The sequence below is a fragment of the Stegostoma tigrinum genome, chromosome 4, assembly GCF_030684315.1.
Source record: "Stegostoma tigrinum isolate sSteTig4 chromosome 4, sSteTig4.hap1, whole genome shotgun sequence".
NCBI classification, from domain to species: domain Eukaryota; kingdom Metazoa; phylum Chordata; class Chondrichthyes; order Orectolobiformes; family Stegostomatidae; genus Stegostoma; species Stegostoma tigrinum.
The window spans coordinates 98368838-98388149 of record NC_081357.1 but is presented as its reverse complement, the minus strand read 5'-3'; the positions used below and the strand labels follow the sequence as shown (position 1 = coordinate 98388149).

General features: G+C 42.5%; 1 protein-coding gene across 3 annotated transcripts in view; it reads left to right on the top strand.

The window, feature by feature from the left end:
- Nucleotides 1-2520: 2520 nt before the first annotated feature.
- extl3 (exostosin-like glycosyltransferase 3) overlaps nucleotides 2521-19312 on the top strand; it is a 78290-nt gene continuing 61498 nt past the window's right edge. Inside the window, exon 1 of one of the 3 annotated variants that reach the window (XM_048531222.2) lies at nucleotides 2521-2736. The gene's annotated coding sequence lies outside the window, so the exon portion shown is untranslated. Of the gene's footprint in view, nucleotides 2737-3442; nucleotides 3542-13186; nucleotides 13269-19312 lie in introns of those variants that run through there. The other 2 variants (XM_059645564.1, XM_048531223.2) reach the window with 2 other exon arrangements.

Here is a 19312-nt window from a genome sequence, read left to right as displayed (position 1 = left end):
GATGAACTTTATTATTTTACTTACTGGCTTTATATTCTGTGTTTTGGTTTATTTTCTGCATTTTAAGATGGCGTGAGAGAGTGACAACATTAAACAACACTTTTCACTGTATTTGTTATAAATATCCATGACAATAAATAAGTCAAATAAAACTAACTTGATGTGAGTATAAAAGATTATCTGATCATTATCACAGTGGTGTTTATGGGAACTTGTTGTATGCAAGTGTTCTGCCACAATTTGCACATTATAAAATGTGGCTATACTTTAACATTATATGTAATTGTCTGTAAGGCTTTTTGTCACATTCTGCAATCATGAAAGGTGCTAAATAAATGCAAGTTTTCCTTTTGTTTTAATTTGTTATTTTAGTAGGCCCAGATTTTCTGACTGCCATCAGAACAGATCTGATTCATATTAATCCTACTAAAGATTGCCCACTTGGCTGCCAATGATTTTGATAGACAGATTTCCTGACTTGCACTGTTCTGCATGCCTCTATTGTAGGCCACTAGCTAGGAATTCATCCAGTACAAGATAAGGGAATTGACTGAAACAAGTAACTGACACCTTCCAGAAAAGACATAACACACTGTGGTTATCCACAGAAACCGCAGAGTCCATTTCTCTTCAAAAAAGTGTATTAACAGTCCTTCTTCCCAAGGACTATCACATAATGGAACAAGCTGCTAAGGGAAATAGTCCCAGCATCATCACTTGAAATCTTTAAGATCCACTTTTGAATTATTTTCACTTATCAGGTTTACCATTTCAACAGGTCATGCTTGATTTAGGTAGGAGGCCGTGGAGGCCAAGATATGCACCCTTTACAGAACCAATACTGTGTTCCAGTACGTAAAATGATTAAAGTTTCCAAAGCCACTTTGATGTCCAATTTGGAGAAGGATCTATAAGACTGTATAAGGAAATTCTTCAAAATCATTTCAGATGTGTAATGTTTGAACACATACAGAAGCAATCTAAAGCTGCTTGATTCTGCATGAACCAATATTAAAAATGCACATGTATCACATCCTTGATGAAATATTTGGATTTACTTTTATATTCGTTCATTGGAAGTGAGCTTCGCTGGCTACTCTAACATCTATTGCTTATCCCTAATTGCCCTTAAGAAAATAGTAGTAAACTGTTTTCTTGAACTGCTGTAGCGTAGGAAGGGAGTTCCAGGATTTTAACCCAGCGACAGCAATTACTACAGGAGAGAGAAAATAGGTTTGACCGTGTTTTATAAAATATGAATGAACCAATGGGAATCGATTGAAACAAGTAACTGATGTCTTCCAGCAAAGACAAAACACAGGGTAGTCATCCACACAAGCCACTGAGACCATTTCTCTGAAGAAAATATATCAACAATCCTTCTTCTCAAGGACAATCCTGCAGTGGAACAAGCTCCCAAAGGAAATAGTCTCAGCATCGTCACTTTAAATCTTTAAGGTCCATCTTTGGATTATTTTCACTTAAAAAAAATTAATGATCAAGTTTACTGTTTCAATAGGTCATGCTTGATTTTGTAGCAGAAAGTAGAAATTAGTCTCCATTGTTGACACAGTAAAGCAGAAACAAAGATACCAAATTTGACAGCAATGCTGGACCAGAACAAAAGAACAAGAGTAGGCCATTTAAACCCTTGAGTCTGTACTGTCACCATTCAATTAAATCATGGCTGATCCATGAACAAATTCTATATAGTAACCTTGCTAAATGACAGACAACAAGTTGACTCTGTTTTCTCCTTCACAGATGCTGCCAGACCTGCTGAGCTCTTCCAGCAATTTTGTTTTTGTTCCTGATTTACAGCATCCGCAGTTCTTTTGGTTTCTATAACCTCAGTACTGTGTACAGTTCTGGTCTCCCTGCTGTAGGAAGGCTATTAAATTGAAAGAGGGTGCAGAAAAGATTTACGAGGATATTGCGGGGACTGGAAGTTTGAGTTATAAGGATAGGCTGGGTCTTTTTTCACTAGAGCATCGGAGATTGATGGGTGACCGAATAGAGATTTAAAAATCAGAAGGGGCATAGACAAAGTGAGTATCGAAGATCTTTCCCTGAGTGTAGGGGACTTCAAAACTAGACAGCGTGGGTTTAAGGTGAGAGGGGAAAGATTTAAAAGGGATCAGTGGGTGGTACGTATGTGGAATGAATTGCTAGAGCTAGTGGGTAGGTTTAAGTACAGTTATGAAATTTAAAAGACATCTGGAGAGGTCCATGACACGGAAAGCTTTCGAAGGATATGGGCTAAACGCAGGCAAATAGGCAAGTTCAGTTCGGAAACCTTGCTCGCCATGGATGAGTTGGATCGAAGAGTCAGTTTCCGCGCTGCATGACTGTCTGGGTGGTCTGTTTTTGAGCCCTCTGCACTGCCCTGAAATAACAGATGGCTGTGGGTTGGAGTCAAACGTAACGCCGGGCGAGCGGTGTGCTAGGAATTACGGTAAGGTTGCTATTATGAGTGTAGCCAGCAGGAGGCGGACGGCCGCTGGGAGTCGGACGGGAGCTGGTTCCCACAATGCTGCTGCGCCCTGTTTGGAGAGCAGTTTGTACAATGCGGCGGGGCTGAAAGCAAACCCTCTAGGTACTGGGTTTCTCCCCCCCCCCCTTAATGTAAACGCATTCTTTTAAAAAAAACGCCGCTTCATATTTGCATTTGCAGAAGACGTATCTTTTTAAGAAAAACCGCAAAGGAACAGACGCCTCCAGCGCACCCCGGATTATGTAAGTCATTTTGTTTTCCTTGTATCTAAGAGCTTTATTTTTTTGTGTTGCTGAAGCCGGGCTGTGTGTTGGAGAGATACCGTGATCTGGCATACACGGGCCTGTGTGGCCGCTGCGAGCAAAGCGGCTGGAAGTGGCTATTTCGGGTTCCTTTGACTGCAACATGTCTGATACAGTGTTGCACCGAGACTGTTCGTTTGTCCATTGCCTGGAAAATGCTTCTCCCCTTCACCTCTTGCCTTGCCCTACCGGCTAGGGGCCTGGATCTTTCTTGGTCCAGGTAAGCTTGCTGGCCATTTCCCACGCACCTACCCCCCCACCAACGGTGTGTTTAACCACAGCATCAATTCAAGGGAAACCCGTTCTTAGATTTGTTTTCCAGAATCGCTGCGCGTTAGTTCATTTTTTTTCAAAATACAATCTGCAAGTTTCAGACCGTGGATAACACCCGATTCGTCGGCTGTCGGTTTGCTTTGCGATCCACTTCACGACTGGAGTTTCCTGTGGCGATAAGAGGCGAAGCAGCCAATTGAAAGAGTATTGCTGAGTATACCTTAACCCCACCCTCTCAAGAATCCACTAACTAGCGTCAGCCAAAAGTTATTAGGAATTTCCTGGCTTTTGTTTTGCTCTGCTGGCTGAGGTCATTGCTGATCACCCTGTGCAGCGGATCGAGTGGAAAACAAATATTTTGCTCATTGTCAGATCTTGAACGAACGGGATTCCTCGCCCACATCAGTGACAGCATAGCGGATAATGCATGTGTATTTTTGAGTCAGAACGAGCCACACTGCGCAGTGAAAAGGTCTCATTTCCAGATTTGCATTTTTTAAAAAAGTGGGGCATGGGAGAGGTTGCAAGAAAGTTAAAATCTCTTCAGTTTTGGTAACAATCAGAAACAGCTGAACAGGCTTGGGCAATGTGAGATGACGTAGTGACCTGATGTCTTTGAAATTGTGGAAGGGTTTAATTTCCTGTAGATTTTGAGAAGACCATTCGACTTCTGTGTAAGACCTAAAACACGGACCTTTAATACAAGGTAGTCTCTAAACCAGATAAAGAATTCAGAAATTTGTTAATTACACAGGCTAGAATGTGAAACCTGCACAAGATGTGGTCGAGGTAGGCAATATGCAAGTCTAAGTGAAATTGATAAGATGTCACGCAAAAGGTTCTTATGCAAAACTACGCTACTGGGGTAATAAGGTGTTGAGCTAGATGAACACAGCAGGCCGAGCAGAAAAGCTGACATTTCGGGCCTAGACACTTCCTGCTCATCTGATGCTGCTTGGCCTGCTGTGTTCATCCAGCTCTACACCTTGTTATCTCAGATTCTCCAGCATCTGCAGCTCCTACTATCTATGCTACTAGGGTAATGTGTTAGCATAGTTTGTGGATTGGTTAACAAGTAGAATACAGGCACGGTGGCTCAGTGGTTAGCACTGTTGCCTCACAGCACCAGGGACTCAGGTTTGATTCCAGCCTCAGGCGACTGTCTGTGTGGAGTTTGTCTGTTCTCCCTCTGTCTGCATGCGTTTCCGTTGGATGCTTGGGTCTCCTCCCAAAGATGCTCAGGTTAGTTGGATTGGCCATGCTAAATTGACCCATAGTATCCAGCGATGTTAACTAGGTGGGTTAACTAATGTAAATGTGGAGTTACGGGGATAGGGTGGATCTGGGTGGGATGCTTTTTGGAGGGGTGGTGCAGACTCGATGTATTGAATGGCCTGTATCTACACTGTTGAGATTCTAAGACAGAATTGGAATTAATGGATCTTATTCATGTTGGAAGGATTTAACTAGTGGAATGCTTGAAGCAACAGTCCTAGTACCTCAATTATTTACTACCTATAGTCATGACTTAAGGAGCAAAATTGTTAAAAAATGGGTGGGTGTGCATATTGTGATGAGAACATAAGAAATCTATAAAGAGATATGGATAGGTTCGGAAAAAGGGCAAAAACTTAGCATTTAATACAGGAAAGTGAGGTAATTCATCTGATGGAAAGAAGCAACAGGCAGGCGGCCTCCCCCCCCCCCCCCAAAAAAAAAAATGTGTAGCACTCGGATCTGGTTGTTTGTGTGCATAAACCACTAAAAGGTAAGCATGCAGTTAAGAAGCCAAAGGGAAATTTGGCCTTAAATGGTAGGGACCAGAGTTTATGAACAGAAACCTCCTGTTATAACAATCCAGGGTATTGCTGAGGCTCCACTTGGAGTACTGTGTACCTGTTTTGGTGCTTGTATTGAAGAGAAGGATGTACTGGCACTGGAGACAAAGTGACTCGCTAGACTGATTTCTGGGATGAAGGGGTTGATTTAACAACAATGGCTAACAGGTTAGGCCTTTGTTCATTAGAGTTTAGGAAATGATGTGTAATCTGATTAAAATGTACAGGATGCTGAGAGAACTTGACAATATATATTGAGAAAATATTTCCACTAATGTGGCAATCTCAAGCTAGTGACCATAACTGTAGAATAAGGGGACACTCACCTTAAAAAGGAGATGTACAGAGAGTAGTGAATATCTGGGGCTTTCTACCCCGAAGACTTGTGGATGCTAAATCGCTGGAAGTATTTAAAGAAGAGGTTTTGAAATATCAAGGAGTTTGGAGTTTTGAGGAGCTGGCCTGAAAGAGGAATGTGGTCTCAGGCAGATCTGCCTCAGATTTTAGAATGAAGGGCAGACTAGAAGGGTTGAATGGCCTATTCCTGCATCAGCTTCTTTTCTCATTTAGATAAGCATAATGGAAGAAGGAATAGAAGGATGTTCATGGAGTGAGGTGAGAGACAGCATTCTAGATTCTAACCACTTAGTGCATGAAAAATATTTTCTTCATGTTGTAGATGCATTGGTCTTCAGTATAGAAGGTCATCAGGAAATGGAAGGGAGAGAGGAAATCAAGATTTCTGGAACGTAAGTAAGGGGTGGTTGAGGCATGCTGCCTCCTGTAAGCAGAACGAGTAGTTGAATCTGGTCCACTAGTTATTAGGACAGGAGGCTTACATATCTGACTTCACACTGGCACTGAAACTTGTATATTGCATTACCTATTTATGTAGTAGGCAAAATATGTTTTGATCTGACTGCAGCATGCTGTTTAGTGAAGAAAACCGCTTATGTATTTACTGCATAAGAACCATGTGGGACAGCTAACTTGAGTTGTTATTCCAATTTTTGAGACACCTTCCCCATAGACTCTGCGATAGACTGGGCACTGCTTAGGGCCAAAGGTGGTGGACATAGGCCCATCTTGACTTTTGAGTGATGATTAGACCAGAGTTTTGTTATTGTGCAGGAGAGTTTTCATATGACTTATCTCAACTTCAAGCTTACACTGTGGGCTGGTGGCCAGGACACTCTGCAACTGTGGATTCAAATTCTCAGAAGTATCATCTGCACATCAAAAATAGGCATGGGGCAGGAAGCTTGTGATCTTTCCCTTGAAGATGCATTTCTTATGGTAACCAAACAAACATGTTAGCAAGGTAATAAAATGTGAGGCTGGATGAACACAGCAGGCCAAGCAGCATCTCAGGAGCACAAAAGCTGACGTTTCGGGCCTAGACCCTTCATCAGAGAGGGGGATGGGGAGAGGGAACTGGAATAAATAGGGAGAGAGGGGGAGGCGGACCGAAGATGGAGAGTAAAGAAGATAGGTGGAGAGGTAGGGAGGGGATAGGTCAGTCCAGGGAAGACGGACAGGTCAAGGAGGTGGGATGAGGTTAGTAGGTAGATAGGGGTGCGGCTTGGGGTGGGAGGAAGGGATGGGTGAGAGGAAGAACCGGTTAGGGAGGCAGAGACAGGTTGGACTGGTTTTGGGATGCAGTGGGTGGGGGGGGGGAGAGCTGGGCTGGTTGTGTGGTGCAGTGGGGGGAGGGGATGAACTGGGCTGGTTTAGGGATGCAGTGGGGGAAGGGGAGATTTTGAAACTGGTGAAGTCCACATTGATACCATTAGGTGCAGGGTTCCCAGGCGGAATATGAGTTGCTGTTCCTGCAACCTTCGGGTGGCATCATTGTGGCAGTGCAGGAGGCCCATGATGGACATGTCATCTAGAGAATGGGAGGGGGAGTGGAAATGGTTTGCGACTGGGAGGTGCTGGTTGTAAAAGAAATCCCAAGGCAATGCCATCTATTTGGTGTCATTGAAGCTGACCTGCAGTAACCTGCATAGCTGCTGCTTTTGCTGTCTGGTTTCGAGCATCCCTGGACACCTGAATTCATTTAAAAGGCATCTGAATGGGTATATGTGTAAGAAGGGTTTAGAGGGTTATGGGCCAAATGCTGGCCAATGGGGATAGATTTCTTTTTAAGGACATCTGGTCAGCATGGATGAGTTGGAACTAAGGGGTCTCTGTCCCATACATCTCTGACTGTATAAAATCACAATCATCAGAGATTGGAGCTGCGACTGACAAGATCCCACTAATGATGCTCACCATCCTAGGGTCTTAAAAGAAATGGCTAGTGAGGTTGTTGGTGCATCTTTTTTAAAATTTTCCAAAAGTCCCTAAATTTGGGGAACGGTTCTTGGTTGGAAACCAAAAAAGGGGGAAGGGGCAGATAGGGAGAGAGAAAACTGAAAACCGAAAACCATAGATCAGTTTGCTTTTAACATCTTCCCAATGATAAATGTTAAACCTTTTATGTAGAATTGCCTTTGTAAAGAAAATATAATGGAGTGCTGAGAGAAGTTAAAGATTAGGCAGAGTCAGCATCGCATGGATAGAAGATCGACTGACCTTTAGGAAATGGAGCATTGGCATAAATGGGTAATTTTCTGGTTGGAAAGATCTAATGAGTGGTAAGCCACAGGGAAGCACTAGGGCCTCAACTTTTTATAGTTGTAGAAGCGACATGGATGCATGGAAGGAAGTATGGTTGTTAAATTTACTGATAACACAAAGATTAGAAATTGTGAAGAGGTCATAGGCTGTAAAGGCAAATAATGAGGTTAAGTAATTTGGCACAGATCTGAAAAATGGGGTATAATGTAAAATTAACCATTTTGGAAGGAAATATGAAAAATGTTTGTTATCTCATGGTGAGATTGCAGAGCTCTGAAATATTGAGGGATCCAGATATTGTAGTGCATGCATCATGAAAGGTTAGTATGCAGATCCACCAAGTAACTAGGAAAACTAATAGAATGTGTTATTTATTAAACCACCGGAATTCTGTGTAAAAGTGAAGGGATAGTACTTCAGTCGTATATGGCAGTGGTGAGACCACAGCCAGAATACATACGCAGTATTGATTCCCTTTATTTGAGGAAGGATATAAATACATTAGAAGCAGTTCAGGGAAGACACACTAAATAGTACCTGGAGTGGGCAGGTTGTCTTTTGACGGGAAAGTTTGGACAGCCAAAGCTAGTATCCAATGGAGTTACAGGAGTAAAAGGCGACTTGAAACATGTAAGATCCTGAAATGTCTTGACAGGTACGTATGAAAAGGATATTCTCTCCTGTTAGAGAATCTGGAATAGGAATCTCTTCATCAAAAAATGGTAGAAACAGGTTCCTTTAAAATTTTTAAGGAAGAGGTAAATAGATTCTTGATAGGCTGTGGGAGAAACGTTATTGAGCCTATGCTGGATTATGGAGTAATCAGATCGGTCCAGGCATTATTGAACAGTGGAATAGGATTTAGGGATTGTATGGCCTACTCCTGCATCTGATTTGTATGTTAGTTGTTTGTTAGTGTTTTGTTGATCTCCCTAAGTGGGTGTCTACTGGTTCTCAACTCTTGTACCAATGGGACCTATTTCTCTCTATCCATTCTGCCTAGGCCTTTCATAGTTTTGAACACCTCTATCAAATTCCTTCTCAACTTGACCTTTTCTACTTAAGAGGAATAATCTCACCTTCTCCAATCTTCATTGTAGCTAAATCTCGAATTTCTGAAAGTATTGTCTTAATTTTTTCCACATCCTCTCTAAGTCCCTTCACTTCCTTGCTAAAGTGTATTGTCCAGAATTGGATATAATACTGCAATTGAATTGAGGCCAAATAAGTGCTCAAGTTTTTCATGGCATCCTTGTTTCTATACTGTCTCCATTTATAAATACCAGGATCCCATATGCATTTGTCATCACTTCTCAACGTGCCCTTTGATTTTCAGTAATTGTACACTTATACCTCAGGTTTCTCTTTTTGCTGCATCCCCTTAAGAATTACATTCTTTATTAAGAACGTAAAACAGTACAGCACAATACAGGCCCTTTGGTTCCCGATGTTGTGCCAATCTATTATCCTACTTGAAGATCAAAACTAACCTGAATACCCTTCGTTTTGCTATCATCCATGTGCCTGTCCAAGAGTCGCTTAAATGTCCCTAATGTATCTGACTCCACCGCTGGCAGCGCATTCAGTGCACCCACCACTCTCTGTGTAAAAAAACCTACCTCTGACATCTCCCCTATACCTTCCTCTAGTCACCTTAAAATTATGCCCCCTCGTGATAGCCATTTCTGCCCTGGGAAAAAGTCTTTGGCTATGCCTCTCATTATCTTGTATCCTCCTATCAAGTCACCTCTCATCCTTCTTCACTTCAATGAGAAAAGCCTTCACGCTCTCAACCTTTCCATGTAAGACATGCTTTCCAGTCCAGGCAGCTTCCTGGTAAATCTCCTCTGCACCCTCTCTAAAGCTTCCACATCTTTCCTACAATTGTTTATACAGTCAAAGAATTGTTGCAGTTTGGAAGGAAGCCATATGGCCCACTGTGTCTGCAGTGGTTCTTCTGAGCATTTTGATTTAGGGTCGATCTCCTGACCTTTCGCTCACCTTGTCTTACCTTGTATTTCTTGTCAAAATATATCACTTCTCAGTTCATTTGCCCATTCTGCCAGCCATTTGATATCCTGCTGAAGTCTGCAACTGTCTTTGTTATGGTTTAAAATGCATTCAAATTTTGTATTACCTGCAAATTTTGAAATTGTACCCTGTGCAACAGAGTTTAGATCAGTAATATTTAAGAAAAGCAGGTGCCTATGGGGAACTCCCCGAGAAGCCTTCCTGTAGCCTGACAAACGTCACTTCACTACTCCTCTCTGTTTCCTGCCAGTCTACCAACTTTGTGTCCATGTTGCTGTTCAAAATGATCAGATGGGATCTTGCACATCCGTGTGAGAGGACAGACCAGCTCTCAACCTTGTCTTCAAAAGGTGGCACTTCTGGCAGGATTGTCCCTCCTTTATTACTGTGGAGGTGTGTCAGCTTGGAATTTGGTATTTGGTTTGAGTTTATTTTAGTCATGTGTACCTAACTGCAGTGAAAAGCATTGTTTGTGAGCAGTACAGGCAGTTCATAGCAAGCAAGGACATACAGATTGTAGGGTGCTTAGACAGTGTAAGGCATACATGTTACATTGCATTGAAGGCGCACAAAGCGAGATCAACATTATTTGAAGTTAGTGCCCATTTGTTGACATCTCTGTCTCAGTGAAGTGTAGTTCCCTTTGCAATTTAAGAAATGTAACAGCAAATTTGTGTATAGCAAGCTTGCACAAGCACCAATGTTTTAAGACCAGATAATCTGCTTTTAGTGATTAGTTAGTTGAGGGATGAACACTCCTACTCCTGATTGAAATAATGCCTGGGATGTTTTATATCCAACAGAGAACAGATAGGTTGATATTGCATCAGAATGATGACTCCTTCAGCAACACAGCACTCCTTCATTGCTGGCTTGAATGCCAGACCAGATCTGTGCACTAAAGTCTCTGGAATGGGACTTGTACCCGTGACTTAGTGGCAGTTGACATTGTTTACAAGACATTCTGACACTGTCCCTACAACCTTTCCAACTGGGTTATAATTGGATGTGGCTTTGGTGTTTGCATACCTCCAGTGACCAACCACAATACACGTAGCCAATCCTCCACAACAGTCTTGGTGATGATACCAATGCTAACCTGCACCAGCTGTGGCCCTTCTCAGAAATATTCAGTATTTGTATTAACTTGCTAGTGCTAGAAAAGAAGAACAAGATTATCATTGCCTACTCCCAATCAGAATCGGTGATTGATAATTGATGACATGAATTTAAACTGAGATTCAATAATAGGACAATCTAATTTTGAATTTCCTTTGTCTCTTTGAGTATAAGGTAAATTTTGGGGAAATTATGATTCCAGCTGATATTATTCGACAAGTCAGGTATGATATTGCATTCTGGCTTGATGGATCTTAGTTTGATTCCTTTTTAGTTGGTTTCAATAAGGCAGTCTTTCACTGAAACACTGCACGTTTGGATTTAACAAAAATAAATGAAGATAACATATAGCATAAATCAAACTATTTACATTTAACACAAAATTTTGGAACATATAGTAAAATACAATCCCATTAATCCCCAACTCTTCTTTACAATACTTGCACCAGAGAGAATTCCATTCTTTTATCATAACTTAAAGCTTAGTAGGAACTGCCGAAGCCAGAGAATCTGAGATACCAAGGTGTAGAGTTGGATGAACGCAGCGGACCAAGCAGGAAAGCTGATGTTTTTGCTCTGGATCCTTCTTCAGAAATGGGGAAGGGGAAGGGGATTCTGAAATAAATAGAGAGAGATGGGGAGGTGGATGGAGGGTGGATAAAGGAGCAGATAGGCAGTAAGGAGACAGGCAGGTCTAGGAGGCAGCGATGGAGCCAGTAAAGGTGAGTGTAGGTGTGGAGTTAGGGTGGGGGTTGGACAGCCAAGGAAAGACGGACTGGTCAAGGAGGCAGGGATGAGGCTGGTAGGTAGCCTCCACCTCCTTGACCTGTCTGTCTTTTCTCCCACCTATCCACTCCTTCACCTCACTGACTAACCCCCTACCCCCATCTCCTACCTACCATTATGCAAGGTTTTTTTTGGGGCCTGGGATGTGGCTGAGGGAGGAGGTGCAGGGTCAGGTGTAGAACTTCCTGCAGTTGCAGGGAAAAGTGCCCGGTGTGGTGGGGCTGGAGGGGAGTGTGGAGTGGACAAGGGAGTCACAGAGACAGTGGTCCCTCCAGAAGGCAGACAAGGGTGGGGAGGGAAAAATGCCCTTGGTAGGGGGATCCAGATTGCAGGTGGCAGAGGATGATGCGTTGAATCGGGAGGTTGGTGGGGTAGTATGTGAGGACGAGAGGGACTTTGTTTTGGTTGTTGCGGGGAGGGGGTGTGAGGGATGAGTTGCGGGAAATGCGAGAGGGGAAGTTGCGGCCCTTGAAAGACAAGGACATCTGGAATGTCCAGGAGTGAAATGCCTCATCTGGGGATCAGATGTGGCAGAGGCGATGGAATTGGGAATAGGGGATGGCTTTTGTTTTTGCAGGAAGATGGATCGGCAGCTGTGTATTTAGGTAGCTTGATAGTCGGTAGGCTTGAAATGGATATCGGTTTCCAGGTGGTTGCCAGAAGATAGAAACACAGAGGTCCAGGAAGGAGAGAGAGGTATCGGAGATGGCCCAGGTGAATTTAAGGTTGGGTTGGAAGGTGTTAGTCAAGTGGAGGAACTGTTTGAGCTAGTCGTGGGAGCTCCACATTTAGCATGGCCACTCCAACTAATTTGCACGTCATTGAACCATGGGAGGAAACCAGAGCACCTGGTGGAAACCCATGTAACATGGGGAAAACGTGCAAACCCCACACAGACAGTTGCCGGAGGGTGTAATTGAACCCAGATCCCTGGCACTGTGAGGCTGCAGTGCTTACCACTGAGCCACTGTGCTGTCCAATGGGTGTTTCCCCAATCAAAAATAAATTAGAGCCTTGTTAACTGAAAGCCTAATGCACTTCAGTGTAAATTTTATTTGCTGATAAAGCCTCCCAATGAAAGAAAATCACACTGGGCATAGTTATTTACGGTTTCCAAAAGAAATCACCATGATTACAGAAACACGTTAATCATTAAACTCCTTTAGATTCAGACCAAAATACATATGTCACTGACTCAAATTCAAACTCTGAAATAAACGATATTAAAATATATATAAAAATCATATACCTTACATCACAATATTGATGTGTGATATCCTTGCAAATTATTGTCCATTCCTATTCCATGGATTCCCATTGTCCACATGATGAAGGTGCATCCAAAATTCTGTAAGGTAGGGACTTTCAGGGTTTTGGTGATGGAGGAACAGTGATAGTCTTCCAAGTCAGTATGTTTAGTGACTTGTTGGGTATTTGGAAGTAGTTGAGTTCCTATGTGGCTTCTGCTTTTCGTGGCAGTTTTTGTGGGTTTAGGCAGTCTGTCTGTCAGATGCCATGTTGTACTATTCTTTTTTTCATTATTGTATGGTTTTAGTGTGTTATGGTTCAATGGATAGCCAAGTTTCTGTTTCAACCTGCGCACTCTGCAGACTGAGTATGAACAGTGATGCGAGAGGTTGCCACTTCCTTTCGATCATATGACTGACCAGAAATATCTCCAACTCTTACTGCATGCCACTAGTGTGTGTTAGAAGAATTTGCAGGTCGATAGTCGACCTTTATAGTTGGAACAGTCAAGTTCTGGGGCTTCTGGTTCAGAGGCATGGACACTACTAGTATGCTGTAAGTATCCTAATTATGATGAAACATCACGCAAATCATAAAATACCAGAACATGTCGTCATTTTCTTCTAGTTCTTTGTTCCCACAAACACTTGTATCTACACAAATCCTCCCTCAAACTGTGTGGTTTTATGGTTGTGTCAGAGTACCTGAATCACCTCCAGACTGTTGCACATAGTTAACCTCTGGTTGTTTACTGATTTAATATTGAAACAGGAGAGCAGTGTATCTTAAGACTGGGAACTGGCACATAGAATTTCCCTTCAGAGTATACTGTTTGCTGTTCTGATTTGCTTAACCTATACTATTTTTAATTTTGCTGCTTGTCTAGCCATGTACTTCTCAAATGTTTTAATGCCATAGCATCACTTTTTATTCTTGGGCAGAGGAAGTTTCTCATTGTATTGCATGATCGCCACTTGCAACAACCTGGTAAGAAGGTCTGGGTTCAAGTCTAGTTCCAGGGAATTAAACATAAAACTATAATTGGGGTTGAATTTTCCCTCCCAAATTGGGAGCATTGATTTTAGAACATTTCTGAAGTGGTTGATCTGACTTCCCAGAAAGTTTTACTCTTGGGTAGTTTGGGGGTGGTGGCAGGGTTTAATGACTATCTGGCCTAGTGCCTCTGGAAACAGTCTGGAAGTAACCACGTGGACTGCCAGAGATAGACTTCGTGAAAGACTAGTCTTGGTGATGCGTGACTTCGTCCCAGTTGTAAAAGAAACCACTAAATCAAAAAGATGCCCTCTGGTCCTCATACCTGAAACATCCTCATTTGCCACAAAGTCTTTGTGCTTTGTCTGTGCCAACTCAGACCGCCTTGTATTCCCCAACCCGTTCCATGTTGCTCATATTACCCAGACCAGGTGTGTCCCTCTACTTAACCCTAATGGTGCTTCATATCCTCCATGCTAACCTATGCCACTCTACCAATACGTGTGGCCCATTTTATACTGTACACCCACTTATTCCCAGCTGTTGACACGACATCTACCACCCTTTGCCTGCATATCCTCCATGCAAAACACATCAAGCACCCATCATGGGCTAACTTTTGAACTATGCTGAATTGGAATAAAATGAAATTCTAAGATTCTTTTGATAACTCACTAGAAAATGATTTTGATAAAAAGATGTTGAATATTCTATATTATTTCGTGTATTTAATTTTTAATGAAAGCATAGATTTGTATCCATAACCCCACATCAAAGACTTGGAGCTATTATTTATCCTGGGGCACATAGAAATGCTTCCCCCCCCCCTCGCAATTACCATATGATAATGCTAGGTTGTGGAATTAATGCTGCAATAGGAATTAATCCCAGAATCCTAACACTCAAGCATATGTTAATGACTTCATGAAATTGCAAGCACTGATTATTTTTGACTGCAGTATTTTTCTTAAAGAGCTTGGGGATTTAAATGCCTTGACAGTTTGGTTAAATTAATTTTTGTGCACATTTACATCTACATTTAACACTGACCTGACACGTCCAAAAAGGATGCTTGGACCTCTCTCAAAAGTACCCCATCTCTCCAGTCTACCATGGCAGTTTTAGCTTTTTAAGGATATAAGCTCCCAAGGAGGGCTTTTGTAGTGGAGTGGTATAACCCAGAAGGTTCTGGTTTAAGTCCTAACTGCTCCAGAGATGTGTCATAACATATCAGTCTCTAGACAGTCGTAAAAATATCTGAGAGATCCTGGAAGATCTTGAGTGTAGATGTGGTGAGACTTTTTCCTTTTATGGGTGAATATAGAACTTGGGATTTGCTTTTTAAAAATAAGTGCTTATATAACACAGATGAGATAAATTTTTTCTCCGGATTGGATGTCTTTGGAACTGTCTTCCTCAAAACGTGGTGGATGCGTTGTCTTTGAATAGTTGAGAGGCAGAGGTGGATACATTCTGGGTAGGCAAAGCAGTAAGAGATCATTGGAGGTAATGTTGCCTTTTTAAAAGACACAAGTTGCAAACTAAACCTCCTCCCTTGGCAATAATGTTGGAAGCTGTGTTCTGAGAGGTTCACATGCAGGGCTCCAGTCCCATTATGCTGAAACTTCTGTTGTTATGAAAATCTGTCTCTAACTTTCAGTGAAGTGTGAGGGATGTGCTCTACTGTTAGAGGTTCTGTCTTTAGGATAAGAAGTTAAATCGATACACCCCTCTGTCTGATCAGATCGAGGTAAAAGATCCCCAAATGACTATTTTGTTGAAGAGCAAAGGAGGTATTCCTAGAATTGTGACCAATTTTTAACCTTTAACCAACAACATTAGCACAGTTTAACTTATTATCATCATTGCACTCTGGTTTTTGGCAAGTTGCTGTAGGCAAATTAAATGCTTGATTTCTAATTACTGAGGTATAATCACTGTTGTAATGATTCATTGTCTGTAAATTGTTTTAAGCCACCCTGAGGTTAAAGTAGATTACTCTAGTGCATCTCTCAAGTGCAATTGCCTGTAATGACTTTAATATATTCATGTTTGTTTGTTTTTAATTTGTTCATGGGCTGTGGGCATTGCTGGCAAGGCAGTATTTAGTGCCCATCCACAATTGCCTTGGAGAAGATGATGGTGAGCTGCTCCCCTGAACTGCTGCACTGGATGTGATGTAGGTGCTTGCTTAATGCTGTTAGGGAGGGAGTTCCAGGATTTTGTCCCACTGAAGTCAAAGTTTCCAACTCAGGGCATCATCATAAAACCGATGAGTGGCTTGGAGGGGAGCATGCAGGTGGTGGTGTTCCCCTGTATCTGTTGCCCTTGTCCTTTTTGGATAGAGGTGGTCTGTGTGTTGAAGGTGCTGTGTAAAGAGTCTTGGTGAATTTCTGTAGGGCCTCTTGCAGACAGTACATACTATTGCTCTGAGCATTAGTGGTGGAAGGAGTGGATGTTTATGTATGTGGTGCCAATCAGGTGGACCACTTTGTCCTGATAGTGTTGAGATTCTTAGCATTGTTGGAGTTTCACTAACCCGGGCAAGTGGGAAGTATTGTAATGCCCTCTTGACTTATGCCTTGTAGATGGTGGATAAGCTTTGGGGAGACAGGAAGAGGTTAAATTGTTGTAGAACTTTTAGCCTCTGAATTGTTGTTGTAGCTACAATATTTCTGTGGCTGGTCCCATTCAGTTTCTGGCCTTCAGTAACCTTTAGGATGTTCATACCAGGATTCAGCAATGGTAATGCCACTAAACATGAAGGGGCGATGGAAGGATTTTCTCTTGTTGGATTTGGTCTTAGCTTCTCACTTTTGTGGCCCAAACCTTTCTTGCTAGTTTGCCCAAATCTAGATGTTGTCTGGGTGTTTACTTATGTACTTTGAATAGCCTTTCTTTTAAGTATCTGAAGAGTCACAAAAGACACTGAACATTGTACAATCAATGAACATCCCCAATTCTGATCTGGAGGGAAGGCTAATGTTCAATCGTTTAATTGTCCATCACCAGTCACAACTAGATGTGATGGGACTGCAGAGCTTGACCTGATCCACTGTTTATGGGATTGTCTATCAAATGCGGCTTTCATTGGCTGACATGAAAATAGTCCTGTATGTAGCTTTATCAAGTTGCCATCTCAATTTTTGATATTTTTGGTGTTGCTGCAAGCATGTTCTCCCGCACTCTTCAATGAACCAGGGTTGATCTACCAGCTTGACAGGTAATGGTAAAGTGGGGAGTATGCCAATCATGAGGTTAGGTTGTGGTTATGTACAGTTCTGCTGTTGCTGATGGGCAAGCTTGATTTGCTGGATCTAAACGAAGTCTGTCCATTCTAGCACCATACTCATGTCACCCAATGGAGGGTATTCTCAGTATCAAGATGGGACTTCATCTCCACGGTGACTGCAGTGATCTCTCGTACCAATGCTGTCATGGTCAAATGCATCTGTGACAGTTAGATTGGTCAGGATGTTGAAGTTGATATTTTACCTCCTGCTAGTTCCTTTACCACAGGCTGCAGGTGCAGTCTAGTAGCTATGTCCTTTAGCACTTGGTTAGCTCGGTCAATGATGCTGCTAATCACCCTGGCCTGGTGATGGATATTGAGGCCCCACCTTTTGTGCTCTTGCTACCCTCAGCAGCTTCTTTCAGTTGATGTACAGTGAGGGGGTGGTGGTAGGTATCAGTCAGCAGGAGGTTTTCTTAATTATGTTTGACTTGATGAAATGATACACAGTGACAGTTCAGCCAATGTGAAGGCAGGAAATTCCCTCCCTTCAGTTGTGTGTGTTCTGCAGTTGGAGAGGATGGTGGGACATTAGCTGTAAGGTATGATTTTGTGTGTGTGCGCATATGCCTGCCTATTACTTGTCTGTGGAATATCTCTCCCATTTTTGGTTCAAATTCCCACAGATTGGTAATGAGGATTTTGCAGGGTTAGTAGGGGATGGGCTTGTCATTGATGTTTCAAGTGCCTCGGTTGACACTGTGTGATCCATCTAGTTTAATTCCTTTCTTTATGCTTTGCAGTGGTGTGATATAACTGAGTTGGCTTTCTAGGCCATTTCAGAAAGCAGTTAAGAGTCAACTGTGCTGCTATGGTCTGAAGTCACATACAGGCCAAATCAGGTAGAATGGCATATTGTCCCTCTTAAGGGACATTGGCTCACTAATGGGTTTTTTATGATGATTGATATTAGAGTAGCTTCTATTTGCAGATTTTATTGAAGTCAAGTTTTACCATCTGTTGTGATCAGATTTGAACTTCTCTCCAAGACCTTTAGCCAGGCTTACTGATTTAGCAACATTGCCACTGCGCCACCTCCTTTACCTTCATATTGTTGCTTGATTTGACACCTGGAACCTTTCCTAGCCCTATGGGCTTGTGCCCCCTGTTCTTTTCCTTAGCCCATTTAACTGTTTTGGTTCTTTCATTCCCCAGCCCCAATTCCTTCTCTCTTAGCTTTTATGTTCATGAAATTTTCTTCCCAAATATTGCTACTTCTGCAAATGTTGAAGGTATTTGCTGGCCAAGGAATTTGGCAACTGCTGCCCCCTTTAGTCCAGAATAATGGTGGGTCCACCAATCTTTGCAAACAGTTATTGGGTGGCACTCTCACACGTCAGTGGCCAGTTCGAATATCAGCCATTCACGTAGATTGCTGTGCAACATGTTCTTCAGCAATCTGCAGGATAAATGCCTCCTCATAACAACTTTTATGCTACCCAATTTCTACCCATCGTTGATGAAGGGTCTAGGCCCGAAACGTCAGCTTTTGTGCTCCTGAGATGCTGCTGGGCCTGCTGTGTTCATCCAGCTCCACACTTTATTATCTTGGATTCTCCAGCATCTGCAGTTCCCATTATCTCTCTCTCTCTCTTCTACCCATCGTTGGTTGGTTTATTGTTTTGATTAGCGAAATACAATGAAAAGCTTTGTTTACGAGCGGTACAGGCAGATCACACAGATCAAAAAGACTTAGAGGCATGCAGGTTACATTATTTGAGGCTAGAGTCCATTCAGCAGTCTGATAATGGCTGGAAAGAAGCTGTTCCTGAACCTGCTTGTGCATGTTCAGGGCTCTGTATCTTCTGCCTGATGGAAGAGTTTGTAGGAAATCATTACCACGGTGTGATGGCTCTTTGATGATGTTGGCCACCTTTCTGCGGCAGTGAGCTGTATAAATAAAGCCCATGGATGGAAGGTTGGGTCCCATGATGGTCTGGGCTGTGCACACCCCCTTCTGTAGTTTCTTACAGTCCTGTGCAGTGCAGTTGCCGTTCCAGGCCATTATGTACCTGGACAGTATGCTTTCAATGGTGCATCTGTCGAAGTTGGTGATGGACTATGTGGACATGCCAGATTTCCTGAACTGTCTGAGGAAGAAGAGCTGTTGTGTACTGCCTTGACTGTTGCATTTACATCAGGATGGGTTGTCAGTTATCGTTACTCCGAGGAACTTGATGCTGTTCTCTCTCTCAACCTCAGTTCCGTTGATGTGGATGGGGGCATGTTCTCCTTTCTTTTTGAAATTGATGGTTCCTGATATCTCATCACTTTGAACGTAAAGTCCTTGTTTTCAAATCTCACCACCTTCCTC